Genomic DNA, 13,723 nt, shown 5'->3' on the forward strand with positions numbered 1-13,723 from the left:
CAGGGCATGGCCCATGGGGCCTCTTAGGGCAGTTCCTCTTGAGGTGGCCTGGCTTTTAACAGTGGTAGCAGATGAATGCAGTTGTCGAGTTACCAGGACCTTTTACTTACCAGGCAGGTGCTGTGCTGCTGAGCAATATGCCCAGCCCTCTTTCTCTTGTCTAACTGCTCTGGCTAAAGTTTCCAGGGCTATGTTGAATAAGAGTGGAGACAGTGGACATCCTTGTCTTCTGATTTTAGAATGAAAGCTTTCAGTTTTTATCCAGTTAGTATGATGTTGGCTGTTGGTTTATCTTAGATAGCTTTTATCAGATTGAGATAAAGCCCATCTATTCCAATTTTCTGTAGGGTTTTTATCATGAATGGGTGCTGGACTTTGTTAAAAGCTTTTTTTGAATCTATTCAGATGATCATATGATTTTTGCTTTGGCTCTGTTAATATGGTTTATTACATTTATTGATGTACATATGTTGAACCATCCCTGCATCCCTGAGGTTCATCTTGATCATGGTGTATAGTCTTCTTGATGATTTGCTGCATTCTGTTTGCCAATATCTTATTAAGGATTTTTGCATCTATGTTCATTGGGGAAATTGGCCTGTAGTTGACTTCTTAGTTGGATCCTTCTCTGGTTTTGGTATCAGTTTATGCCTGCTTCCAGGAATGAATTTGGGAGTATTGCTTCCCTTTCAATTTCATTAAAGAGTTTGTGCAGTAGTAGTGTTAAGTGTTCTTTAAATTTCTTGTAGAATTCAGCAGTGAGTCCGTCCGGGCCTGGGCTTTTCTTTTTGGTAGGTTTTTAATTACATCTTCAATTTCATTGATTGATACTAGTTTATTTACTTTATTTTACTTTATTGTTTTACTTTACATAGATAATAAACTATGCATATCATTCTATTTGTAACCCCATGCGATAAGAGGAGACACTGTTAAAGTAACCATCACTTTAGCAACAACCAACAAACCAATATTTAATTTGGTATTTAAAATAATTAAAAATCCAACGGAAGCAGTCTCCAAAGTAACTAAGAATTTATGACAAACACCATTAATTCAAGCTCTACCTACTGGAAATATTTTTCAACATGAGTAATCTAAAATGTACCTACAGAGATAAAATAAGGGTGTAAATTAACCAAGTATTAAAGTAGATTTCAGGAAGTCCCTAAAATTATTTTTGAGAACTTTAGAACTAATACGCTATATGCAAAAATGGATTAACTACAAATCTCTTTTAAATTCTTTCATACATGACCTTATTAGAAGCAATATATTTGCATTCACTAGCAAAATTCATGGCAATAAAGTATTTTGAAGTGTATTTTATTTCTCAAACAGTTCACTAGTTTGAAAGAGTCATTCCAGAGATTCATCAGAATTTCTATTAAAACCTAAGCCTTTAATGAAAAAAACATGTCTCTGAAAATAAGGCAATTTTTCTACAATCTGCTTATGAATAGAAAACAAATGTTTAGTTTTTAGCTTAAGTGGCAGGAAGGGTTTTGCCAAAAGAAACACAAAATAACTAAAGCAATTAAAAATCTCTGAATAAGCAATGGGAAACTCCAAATCCCATTAAGTTTCAGTAGAGTACCTAAGGCACCTCAAATTCAGGTGAATCATCTGAATCATCTGAACAATCATCCCTTGGAGCTCTGAACGTCTGTGTACACGACCTTTACCATCGGGAGAAGGTGGTTCCAACAGAGATTGTTGTGAACCAGGAAGAAGACACTAAGAACGGATAAGTGGTAGAGACACTGGAGATCATCTCTTTTACCTTCCAAATTTTAGGGTGAGGAAACAGGCCCAGTCAAGAAGCAGATAACACCAGTTTGTGTTTCCAGATTCCTAATCCACTGTATCTTGAGTTAATGTGGAATATTGGATTGCGGAATAAATAGGTGGAAATTTGCAGAATCTGCCATCTTAAGTGTATATTTTAAACCTGTCCTGCAGTGTCATAGTCCCAGGAGGTGCTGGCCCCCCACAGTGAAGCTGAGGCATAGTGGTCCGCGACGGTGGGCACGTACTCCTCGGGGAAGGCATCGTTGGGTTAGCTCATGAAGAGGCACATCTTGCCCACCGCCTCTTCACCCATCACCACGCACTTGAGCATCAGTGCGCACCCCAGTGAGCCATCTGGGCATGGTCCCCGCGCCAGCCGCGCTCAGCCCCTGTGCGCCTGGAGGGGCCACCGCCCCCTTCCACCCGGGTCCATGCAGCGGCGACACCCCCCACCCCCGCCCGAGGGGAGCTCAGGGGGCGGAAGCCCAGGGCGAAGCCCCCGCCTTCGCCTTGGTCGCTGCCGCCTGGGTCTCCGCATAGGCCCCTCTCCTCCCGACTCGCGAGCCCGCTGTCCCCTCTGCCCGTGCCCTCCCCGCGGCCCGGCGTTCCCGGGAGGCTCCACCAGATGGTAAGACCAGCCGGCCGGCAACTTCCTTTTATATCTTCTTGACTCAGCCTCGGAAATTCGTATGTATCTAGGAATCTGTCCATTTCTTCTGCATTTTCCATCTTTTTAGAATACAAGTTTTCAAAGTAGGTGTGGATGATCTTCTGGATTTCAGTAGGGTCCATTGTGATTTCACTCTTTTCATCCTTAATTCTGTGGATCTGAGTCCTTTCTTTCCTTTTACTGATACATTTGGGTAAGGGTTTGTGGATTTTATTTAATTTTTCAGAGAACCAGCTCTTCAATTCACTGTTTCTTTGTATTGTTTTCTTAGTCTCTGAAGCATTAATTTCTGCTCTGATCTTTATAATTTCCTGTCTTATGCAAGCTTTTGGCTTAGTCTACTTTTCTTTTTCTAGAAGTTTGACATTAACCATTAAGTTGTTTATTTGAGCTTGCTCTGTTTTCCTGATATGGGTATTAACTGCTTATAAATTTGCCTCTTAGTACTGCTTTCATTGTATCCCATATATTCCAGTGTATTGTACTGTTTGGTTTTTTGTTTGTTTGTTTGTTTGTGTTATGGTTGATACATTGTGTCAACTTGGGGAGTCTGGAAGTTTGGCTAAGTGACTCAGCAGGAAGCCAGGGTGCTTACTTTGTATACATCCTGAGCCTGTGGAAGAGGAGGGCATGGAAATTATGTGACAGCTACATGCCCCTTAGGTGGGGGTAGCCCGTTTACAATGTAAGGCAGGGAAAAGAAGCTGCTTGGCACGATTCCTCCCTTTTGCTCTGGCTGCTTTGCTGTTCGGCTGCCATTCCCCCCTTTGCTCTTGTTGCCTTGCTACCTTCTGCATCAGAGCCAGCCAAGTATGGACTAAAACCTCCACAAACTGTAAGCTAAATAAACCTTTCCTTCCTTAGTTTTGGGCGTTGGGTATCTTGTCTCAGCAACGAGAGAAAAGTAACGAAGACAGTTTGTTTGTTTGTTGAGACAGGGTCTCCCTATGCAGTCCAGGCTGGCCTTGAGCTCGCTTTGTAGCCCAGGCTGGTCTCGAACTCTCAATGATCCTCCTGCCTCAGCCTCCCGAGTGCTGGCATTACAGGCATGCGCCACCATGCCTGGCTTGTATTGTACTATTATTATCATTTAATGGTGTGTATAAACTGTGTGATTTCTTCTTTGATTTCATCTGTGACCCACTGGTTGTTCAGGAGGATGCTATTTAATTTCCATGCGTTTATGAAGTTCTTGTGGTTTCTTTTGCTGTTAATTTCCAATTTCATTGCACTACAGTGATCCCTGACCTATCACAGGAGTTACATTCCAGAGACCCCTGCAATAGGTAAAAATCCACGAAGTAATGGTTTTGTATTTATTTTATTATTTATATATATATTTTAAAGCTTTATAAACCCTTCCCACACTCCTATAAACCTTTCCCACTCTCTTATTACCCATTCCCACACTCTTATAAACACTTCATAGGCTCTTAAACACTTTCTGCACTCTTAAACCTACATAATTTTAGAAACATGTAAAATTCTATATGGGTACTCACCAGTGAAGTACTGTATACCACAGAATCCTGTGATATAGCAAAAACTCTGCAATACAGAATGAGATTTTTGTTTTAATAACCCACTCTACAGTGAAACTGCAGTAAGTAAACCTCAAAATAGCGAGGGACGACTGTATGGTCTGGTAATATGCATGAGATAATTTCAATTCCTTTGAAGTTACTTAAGCTTGTATGAGCTAGTATATGGTCTGTTTTAGAGAACATTCTGTGTGCAGCTGAGAAGAATGTGTATTCTGATGTTGTGGAGTGGAACACTCTGTAGATATCTATTAAGTCCATTTGTTCAAAAATTTGATTCAGTTCTAATATTTCATTGTTGATTTTTTTGTCTAGTTGATTTGTCTTTTTGTGACACTTGGGTATTGAGATCCCCCAATACAATTGTATTAGTGGTTATTTGATTTTTCATGCTCATTAATATTTGTTTTATATAGTTGGGTGCATTGGTATTTGTTGCATATATATTTACAGTTGTTATCTCTTCCTCTTGGATTGTTCCCTTTACAAGAATATAGTGACCTTCTTTATATCTGTGAATCAGTCTTGGCTTCAAATTCACTTTGTCTGCAAATAGAATAGCTACCCCTGTTTTTTTTTTTTTTTTTTTTCTGATATCCTGTCACCTATTGTTTTCCATCCTTTGACTTTCAGTCTATGAATTTCTTTTTGAATTAAATGTGTTTCTTTATACAGCATATTGTTGGACTGGATCTTGCTTTTTGATCCATTCTGCCAGTCCCTTTCTTTTTGATTGGTGAATTGAGACATTAACATTGATGGATATAACTGATATGTATTGACTTATCCTTGTCATGTTATTTTCCTGTCATTGGCTCCCCCTTTTTCCCTCTCTCTGTTTAACTGTTTAATTGCTTTGTGGAGTCCTTCTGTCGGGGTTCAAGGAGTTGTAGTCCTTGTTATCTCTTTTTGGAATGTCCTTCAAAACATTTTGGGGTGCTGGTTTAGAGATTATAAATTTTCTCAAATGTTCTTAGTCATGGAAGTGTCTTATTTCTCCATCAGTTTTGAAAAAAGTTTTTTGGGGTACATTGATCTGGGTTGAAGGTTGTTTTCCTTTAGAACTCAAAGAAATAATTCACTCCAAGCTCTCCTTGACTTGAGTGTTTGTGCTGAGAAGTCAGCTGTGATTCTGATGGGCTTTCCTTTACTAGTGATTTGTTTGTTTTCCCTAACAGCTTTTAAGATTCTATTCTTGTGATGAATTTCTAGAATCTTGATTGTGCTATGCCTGGCTGTAGTTTTTTTTTTTTTTTTTTTTAATAGTGGCTATTGGACTTCTATTTGCCTTGCTTAGTTGTATGTCAAATTCTTTTTCTCTACCAGGAAAATTCTCCTTCATGATGTCTGTGAAGTTTTTTTTTTTTAAATATCATTTATGGTCTCTACTGCTTTTTCATTGACTTCAATCAATCTTTATTCTTCTTTACCTCATCTAGCCATTGCTGGATTGATTTCTCATGGTCCCTTGCTATTTTTAAGGAGTCCTTCTTTTGAAGATCACTAACCACAAGACTGTCTTCTATATCTGAGATCGTGTTCTCATACTGGCTTAATCTGGTGCAGATATTTTCAATGGAATTTTTATTTTTCTGGATATCTGCTTGAATCTGCCTGATGGATTCCATTTCCTTCTTATGCTGAGCATTCATGGCTTCCATAATTTTCTTAGCTCCTTGTCTTGGTTACTTTTACCTCATTGCTGAGACAAAATACCCAACACCCGAATTAAAGAGGAAAAGGTTTATTTAGCTCACAGTTTGTGGAGGTTTTAGTCCATACTCAGCTGGCTCTGGGGAAGAGTGCCACAGGGCAGAGGGCAACAGTTCATGGCAGCGGTGGAAAACAGCAAAAGCAACAAGATGAAAAAGGGAGTAGTAGCAGCAAGTCCTTTTCCCTCCCTTATATTGTATGTAGGCTGCCCACCCTGGGTGAGTGTAGCTCTCACACCCATAATTCCAGCATTGGACCATGAATCAATCATAAACTCTAGAAGCCCACCCCATGACTGCATGAGGCTTTGGGGTAACATCTAGACACAAACCATAACATCCACCCTGCCCCACCCAAAGACTCATGCACATTTCTTTATGAAAGGGCATTTTAGTCCATCTCTAAGCATTGCCAAAATCCTAAATTTTCCACATTGCTGAAAAGTCCAAGTCTCAAGTCTCCTCTGAGATTTAAGGCAAACTTTTAGCTGTGAATCCCTGTACAAATGAAAAGTTAAACACTTCCAACATTCAATGGCACAAATAAGCATTTTCATTCCAAAAGTTATAAACCGGGGGATACAAAGCATTGGGCCCAAAGTAAGTCCAAAATCCAGCAGGGCAAACATTAAGTCTTATAGTTCTGCATTCAACATTCAAGGCAATCTGTGGCAAATTGTGAGCTCCATGTGGCTCCACCTCTATGGCACTTCTGGTGGTTGTAGTTCCCATGGCTTCTCTCTTGGACCTGCTTTGCTCCCTTCTTCCAGCTTTCCTCAAACAACACATGTTCCTGTTTTTTTTCAACTTTCTGGGATCTGCAGTGCACCACTGGTTCTCATTCAGAGCTTTACATACTGCCCTCTCAGGGGCACACTGCCTGGCCTCCCAGGCCTTCTTCTGAAATCTGGATGGAAGCCTCTTTAACCTCAGAACTCTTGCATTGTCCATGTGCCTAAAACCAGTGCCACGTGGATGTTGCCAAGATCTGCTGCCATCTGGAGCAGTAGCCAGTCTCTCTTCTCTCTTCATTGTTGAGTGCTTGGTTTGCTAGACACTCTGAACCTGATTCTGCAGAAGAAATTCTCTATACCACCACCATTTTGGAACCTGATGTGACTGCTGCCTCTATCCTGGAACATAGTTTGGCTACCACCATTCTTGAACATGGTGCTCTGTGGCTTTCTCCTCAAAGCAAAATCTTCCACTTTTGCAGGTATGCAACTGCAAAGGGTGGAGACTTGCTGCTTCTTGTGATGCCCTCAGGCCATCTTTTATGTTCTCCTGTTCCTTCTCAGCAGTCAAGATCTCCCCAGCTCTATCTTTGCAGTCCACAACTTTACTGGATCTTCCTTTCTGGTCAAACTCACAAAATTTTAAATCATCCTGCTGAGCTCTTTGCTCTTGATTCTCAACATAAAGCTGGCTAAAAGGCCCCAACCATAGCCATATCACTGCCTCAACATTCAACTGTCTTGAAATTTTTTTTGACAGATTAATTAGTGCTCTGCCCTTAATCTTAGTCTCAGGCAATGTCTCTGGACACTAGCAAAATGCAGACAAACTTTCTGAGCAACCATAACATATATCATCTGGAGTCCAGCACCCAATGCAGTCCTTCTTCCCAGTGGAAACCTCCTGAGCCTGATCTTTACCAGCAGGATTTCCATCAATCTTCTGGTCTGAGCTCTCACCAGAATCTCCCATATAGAACAGCTGAAGGTGTTCTAGTGCTTCTCTTTCAGGCAAAATCTCTGAACCTTTCCAAACTCTTCCCATAAGCCATTGCCAAAGGCTCTTGAACTACATGGTCAGGTATTGTCACAGCAGTGACCCCACTTCTCTGCTACCAAATTCTGTGTTGGTTCCTTTTCTCTCATTGCTGGGACAAAATACCTGATGCCCAGAATTAGGGAAGGGTTTATTTAGCTCACAGTTTGTGGAGATTTCAGTCCATACGTGGCTGGCTCCAAGGAAGAGTGCCACATGGCAGAGGGCAACAGTTCATGGCAGTGGTGGAAACCAACAAAAGCAGCAAGATCAAAAAGGGAGGAGCAGCAGGAAATCCTTTTCCTTCCCTTATATTGTATGCAGGCTGCCCACCCCAGGGTGGGTTTAGCATTCACACCCACAATACCATCATTGGACAATGAATCAGTTATACACTCTAGAAGCCCACCCCAGGACTGCATGAGGCTTTGGGGGACATCTAGACACAAACCATAACATTCCTTCATTTTTTTTTTGGTCTGTATCTGCTCTAGCGTTACTAAGTATGGTTTTCATTGTGGACACCACCTCTGCAGTTATCTGAGAAATTATTTTTGATTTGATTTTTTTGTACAGCATCATTCAATTGTTTTGTTGTTACCACTTCATAGAGACAGGGAGGTGGCTCTCAGATTGTTCTACCTCATTGCCCCCTGGATTGCTTTTGGCAAACTGGATGTGTGGGGTTGCATCTTGTTTAAGTGTCTCCTCATTTTCTTTTTTTAGTTTAATTCCTGTGGTGATGCTTCTAAATTGCCTATGGTGTGTTGCTTTATTGCTAGTATTTAGAACCCTTAGGAAATGACTACTTCTCCAAGGTATCTTCCAGTTATAGTTGATTTTTGGGTTTAGGGTCTGCTGCAATACCCTACCTCTTCAATTTTGGGGGATGAGAAGTTGCTATTTGATCCAGCCCGTGGTTCTTTAGCACTGTGCCACAGTAGTTTGTATTACCCTTAGTCAGTCTCAGTCTTGGAATACCAGGAAGCATAGCTGTTTAGAACAATTATGTCACTTTTGGCTTAAGTGGTACCATCAGCAATAACAGTAGCAACAATCACTGCCCAGAAATGACAAACAGATATCCATTAATTTGCCACCTTTGACCATATGAACTAGATTTGTACTTATGTAACAAAATGTAAAACAATCCAGAAAATTATTTTCAGCATATGTCCTTAATATGTCAATTTTATCCTCAGGAGTTAAAATTTAAAGTGGGTTAGGGAGAAAATAGAGAAGTGAAGAAGAGGAAGGGACTAGAACTAAGGCTGGAGGTAAAAGTGGATCATGCTAACTTTGGGAAATTGGTGCAAAAGACTGAAAGAGAGTTCAGAGGAAAATGTCTCTCAGGAATGAGAGAAGGAAGAGATAAAAAGAAAAACAGAACAGAACAGAACCACAACCACAAAGAGGCTAGAAACCACATTCACACTCATATATAAAATCAAAATCAAATGATGAAGGAGAATACAAAAGCAAAAACAAAACTACAGCTACAGCAACAAAAAACAGGTGAGAGAGAGAGAGAGAATAAAAAAAAGAGAAAGTCCCTTGCAGGTTTGTCTCTGCTGTCACTGGTAGACAATGTATGGAGACAGAGTCCTGACCCATACTGATCTATTCCAGCAAGCCAGCAGCAGCTTTTTGGCGGGGTAGTGGATAATCTCAGAGAGCCTGCATCTTCTGACTGAGACCAGACTCATTTGGCCCGCAGGCATCGGCATATCTTCCTCTGGCCTGAGCCAAGCTGGGAGCTGCTAGAAGGAACCAGCAGCCACTCTGAGTTTGGAACTCCACTGGCCCCTCTCCAAAATTATCCCGGCGAATTGCTCTTTCACATGGGATGATTAAGCCCTTAGCACTCACCACCAGCTAGTGCAGTCCTTCATGTACACTGCTTCCCTCTATTGCTGTGTCTCTCTGTGGAAGCCTCTGGGGTCACCAGCAGGTTTGAACTGTTCCTCTCTCACAGTAAGTCCTGTCTCAGGGAGAAGGCACCACCCCCTGCCTCTTTTCTCTTCATTGATGTTTCTTTCTTCACTCTCTCTGTGGGCCTCCATTAACACTTCAGATCCTTCCTGGGTCCAGGGGACCCACTTTCCTCCTTTCTGTCTTCCTCATGTTGCTATGTTCCAGCATCAGGACAGCGACTCTCAGAGAGGCTCTTTCTCTGCTGCTTACCACTCTGTCAACTTGCTGCTCCCCTCTGATACAGCTTTGATAGATCATGTGTCCAAGTGCCTCTGAATGAACCAGATAAGTATGCAGGAGATCTTTTCATAAGCATGATTAAATGTATTGATCAATTTTTACCTTATGATGGTGCTGTGATGATGAGTACATAAAGTGGTGGGGGGTCTTCTTTTCCATAAGTTCATGTGCCTAACTTGTGTGTTATTCCTGTTTGTACAGACAAGTGATCAGGTCCTCCTGTCTCAGCATTTATACTCTGAATGGAGCAAATTGCTGCTTTATAAAGTAGGCAAGGCATGGCCTGAAACCTCCTGTTCCACACAACATGTGGTAACTCCAGGCACAGCCTGCTCCACACACTAGAGTTTCTGAACTGTGGCTGTGACTGGTGCTGATCCATGCATGGCTGTTAGGCAGTGGGAGGAGGCCAGCACAGAAGTAGGTCTTATTTCTGCAGTGGAAATCTGTATATGGGACCTTACAGTGTCTTCTGATTTTATTTTTCTAATAATTCACCTTTGTTGGATTTTCAAAACTATGAATCCTCAGTGGGTTGGACATCTGAAGCCCAGGACTCTGCACACAGAAGCACTGATCTAGGCTGAGATGCATGTGGGAGCTGTGCAGAGACATAGACTGGTACCACCAGTGAACCCCAGGCCTAAGCTAAGCAAGCTCAGTTCCTATATGCATTTATAGAGACTATCCTGAAAATAGAACAACCTATAGAGTGAAAGATGCCTCATATGTTCTAAGTTTAATTGTAAGAGCAGAAGGCTGAGAAGAAAGGAGATGAGGGAGCTAATCTGTTAAAAGCTGTGGGGCCAAATGAATAAAAACAGAATTACACCACTGTGCATTCCTGAATGGATGTTAAAAGTTTGACTTATGACTCATGGCTCATGTTAGCTCCCTCATGAAAGCTGAGGCTGCTTATTTCCAACTGCTTTCCCAGGCCTGTGACATCTGGCCAATCTTATCTTCAGCCAAGAAAGGCTCTGCTAAGTGGCACTTGCCTTAATCTCTTAATGAGAAGCTAAGGCAGAAAGATCCTAAGTTAAAGGCCAGCCTTTACTGGGCTTAATTCAGTTAACTTAAACTGCAGCCTCTACTTAGTGAAACTCAGGCTTTAGAAAATAAAAACGTGTTGAGAAAGTAGCTCAGTGCAAAGCCCTGGATTCAATCATTAGTGCCACAAAGAAAAAGCAAAATTCTTAACTCTAGCTGCTACAGACATATTTGCAACTGCTATGTATTGCTGGTAGAGTAACTGAAAAGCTAAAAAAGGATCTTCAAAATCAGGATTTTTTATAAGATAACCTGTTTTCCAAGTTTCCTTATGTAGAGACTGTCAGCGCCCATCTCAGGCCTCATGCCAACAAGGACTGAACACTTACAGCCCTCTGGGCCAAAATATGTAAATTTCCCAGATTTTTAAAAAGCTTCTTTTATAAATTGAAGTGATTCTGTGTGTTTGAAGAGGAGTTGACTGGGTGCCCTCGCAAATTGGCCATATTTAAATGAACTCAGTTTTTAATTTTTATGAGGTTTTTCCTATTTATATTTTCAGTGACTCCTGAGATCCAGACCTGCCATGGTTTGGGGGATATTTTGCTGAGGTAACAATATAATACAGGACACATATTTATAATAGTAACCCAAAGAATCATATACAAGAGAGTGCAGGAAGTCTGTCCACATACTAAGGACCAAGGAATCCAACTGATTGCCTGATCCCACGCTAATGTCCTGCATGAGTCCAGCTGAAGACCTAGAGCTCATAACAATGCCTCCCATGCGTCCAACTGGAGGCCTAGAGCCCATAACAGTAACTCATGCAGGCCTGTTTCATGGATCTGTGCCAGGAAGGCCCAAAGGTCAGTGGTGGAATCTAGTAAGTCTGTGCCAGTGGGATGAAGGATCTGTGCTAGCAGGCTGAGGGATCTACACTGGAGCCAGGAAGCGATGTGCAAAGTAAAAACCAGAGCTCCCCTGAAAAGTACCACAGCCATCCTCAGCAATAAGGTCCCGAGCTCCTCCAATGATCAAGAAAGCCGAGTTCCCATCAGGAAAGCCAATGGGACAAGCTTCTCCAGGAGACTGGCAGTGCACCATCTTCCCCCCCCAGAGCCAGGAAGCGATGCTCAGAGTGAGGACCAGAGCTCCCCCAAAGTGAACTGAAGCCATTCTCAGTGCCAACAAGGTCCCAAGCTCCTCAGAGGATGAAAACAGCCAAGTTCATCAGGAAAGCCAGAATGATGAGAGCTCCTTACAGCTTCTACCAGCTCCCAACAGCTTCTCTTCTTCTTCTCCAGTTCTGCATCTTATCGGGCTGGTAATAATCCTCAGGTGGGCCCCTCACACCCAGCACCACGCTTACTCAGTGCAGCTGAATGTTATAAGTTGACCACCAGTTGTCAATCCACTACAAGACCCACATTCAGTCCTGACTGAGGCCTTCTGGTGTCAATAGTTGTAGGAGGTTTGAAAGAAGAACATGTTCTTCCCCTTACTGGCACTGGCCTGAAGTCACGCCTAGGATTTCCATTTGCCTTACCTTGCTCAAAACTGGTTATGGGGTCACATTTAGTTCTAGGAACACTGAGACATATCATCTTTTATTTTTGGATACTTGTGCCATGGAAAAATTCGAGTGCATTTTTTAAAGAAGGGGCGAATAGATACTGGTGGATAAGTAGCTGTTTTTTCTGTTCTTGTAGGCCTGTTGTTGTACGTATGTCTCTTCACCACTCTGACCCCTTATTGGGTGCTTTCTTGTATTTCAATATAGCTCCAAAATACATGACATTCCGAAAGCAGCTGGGACTTCTGTGTCTTTCATAAATGACCTCAGTAATCACCAGCACTTGACTGACATGTGTCAGTGACAGGAAACAGAAAAGGACAAAGACAGAGAACTTCACAAACAAGTTTCTCTGACTATATGTCTGTGTGATGGAGAAGCATTTATGAAGCCTGTGCCGCAGGCTTTCATCCTGAAAAGCTGGCAAAGGATTAGAAGATGTAACCTCTTGTGTGCATAGAGGGATTAAATAGTGTAGATGCAAACTGATAAGAATGAATCCACGTGCACAAATAATGCCTTTTTAATTTCTCTTTAAACACTAATGAAATATAAATGGAGAAAACTGATTTGGGGTAATTTCTCCAGTTTTCTACGGGATGGAAGGGATGCGTCGTGACTTTGTCAATGTCTTTTCTAGCCAATTCCCATTGAAGATATTATTTAAAGATGACAATCATACCACAGAAGGATGGAGCCTCTGATAGGATTCCTGGAAGGGGCAGAGGCTGGGCAGACATGTCATTTCAGATTTCAGAATCTTAAATGGAGCTGGAGCTTAAGCTGAAGATCTCTATCTTTTTACACCTCCGGTCCTGAAAACTGGGACTTCTGAAGGTCGCTCAGGTGGCTGGTGTCACTGCAGGTCTTCTGCTCATTTTCTAGTTCACGCTCTTTCCCCTCCACAGGTTCTGCAGAGGGAGCACTTAAAGAGGGGCTGCTTGAGGACAGTCCTTGGGTTCCAAATTCACTCTACAAAGAAGGCTGCTCTGTGTGAGGATTTGGTTCCCATTCCCCCTGATTCTGTCATCTTTACAATCATTCTACAAGGAAGATTTTCTCCAGTCCCAGAGAAGTGGCAACCGAGGCAGCGGAAAGTAACTTGCCCTTTGTCCCACGGTCAGGAGATGGCAGGTCTGGCGTTTGAGTCCAGGGCAGCCTATTCCTTTGTGTACATGACACCCTTTTTAACCATGTAGGGGGCAAATGAGGTAGGATCAGTGAGACAACAGAAATACATTTAGCTCCAGGTGGTCTAAGAAATGTCGGGACTGGGGAAGCAACATGCACGAGCACACTTTTACACTGCCGTTTGTGGCAGGAACTTTGCAGTTAAACTGTGGTGGAGGTGGTCAGGTTTAATCACTGAATGAGCATTGTAGCTAAGGGCTGCAGCCAGAGATTTAACGGAAGAGTTATGGAGATTTAATCTGGTTTTTGGTTTAAATGGTGTAAGTTC

Source organism: Chinchilla lanigera, unplaced genomic scaffold, assembly GCF_000276665.1.
Source record: "Chinchilla lanigera isolate Chin_1 unplaced genomic scaffold, ChiLan1.0 scaffold00013, whole genome shotgun sequence".
Taxonomy (NCBI): domain Eukaryota; kingdom Metazoa; phylum Chordata; class Mammalia; order Rodentia; family Chinchillidae; genus Chinchilla; species Chinchilla lanigera.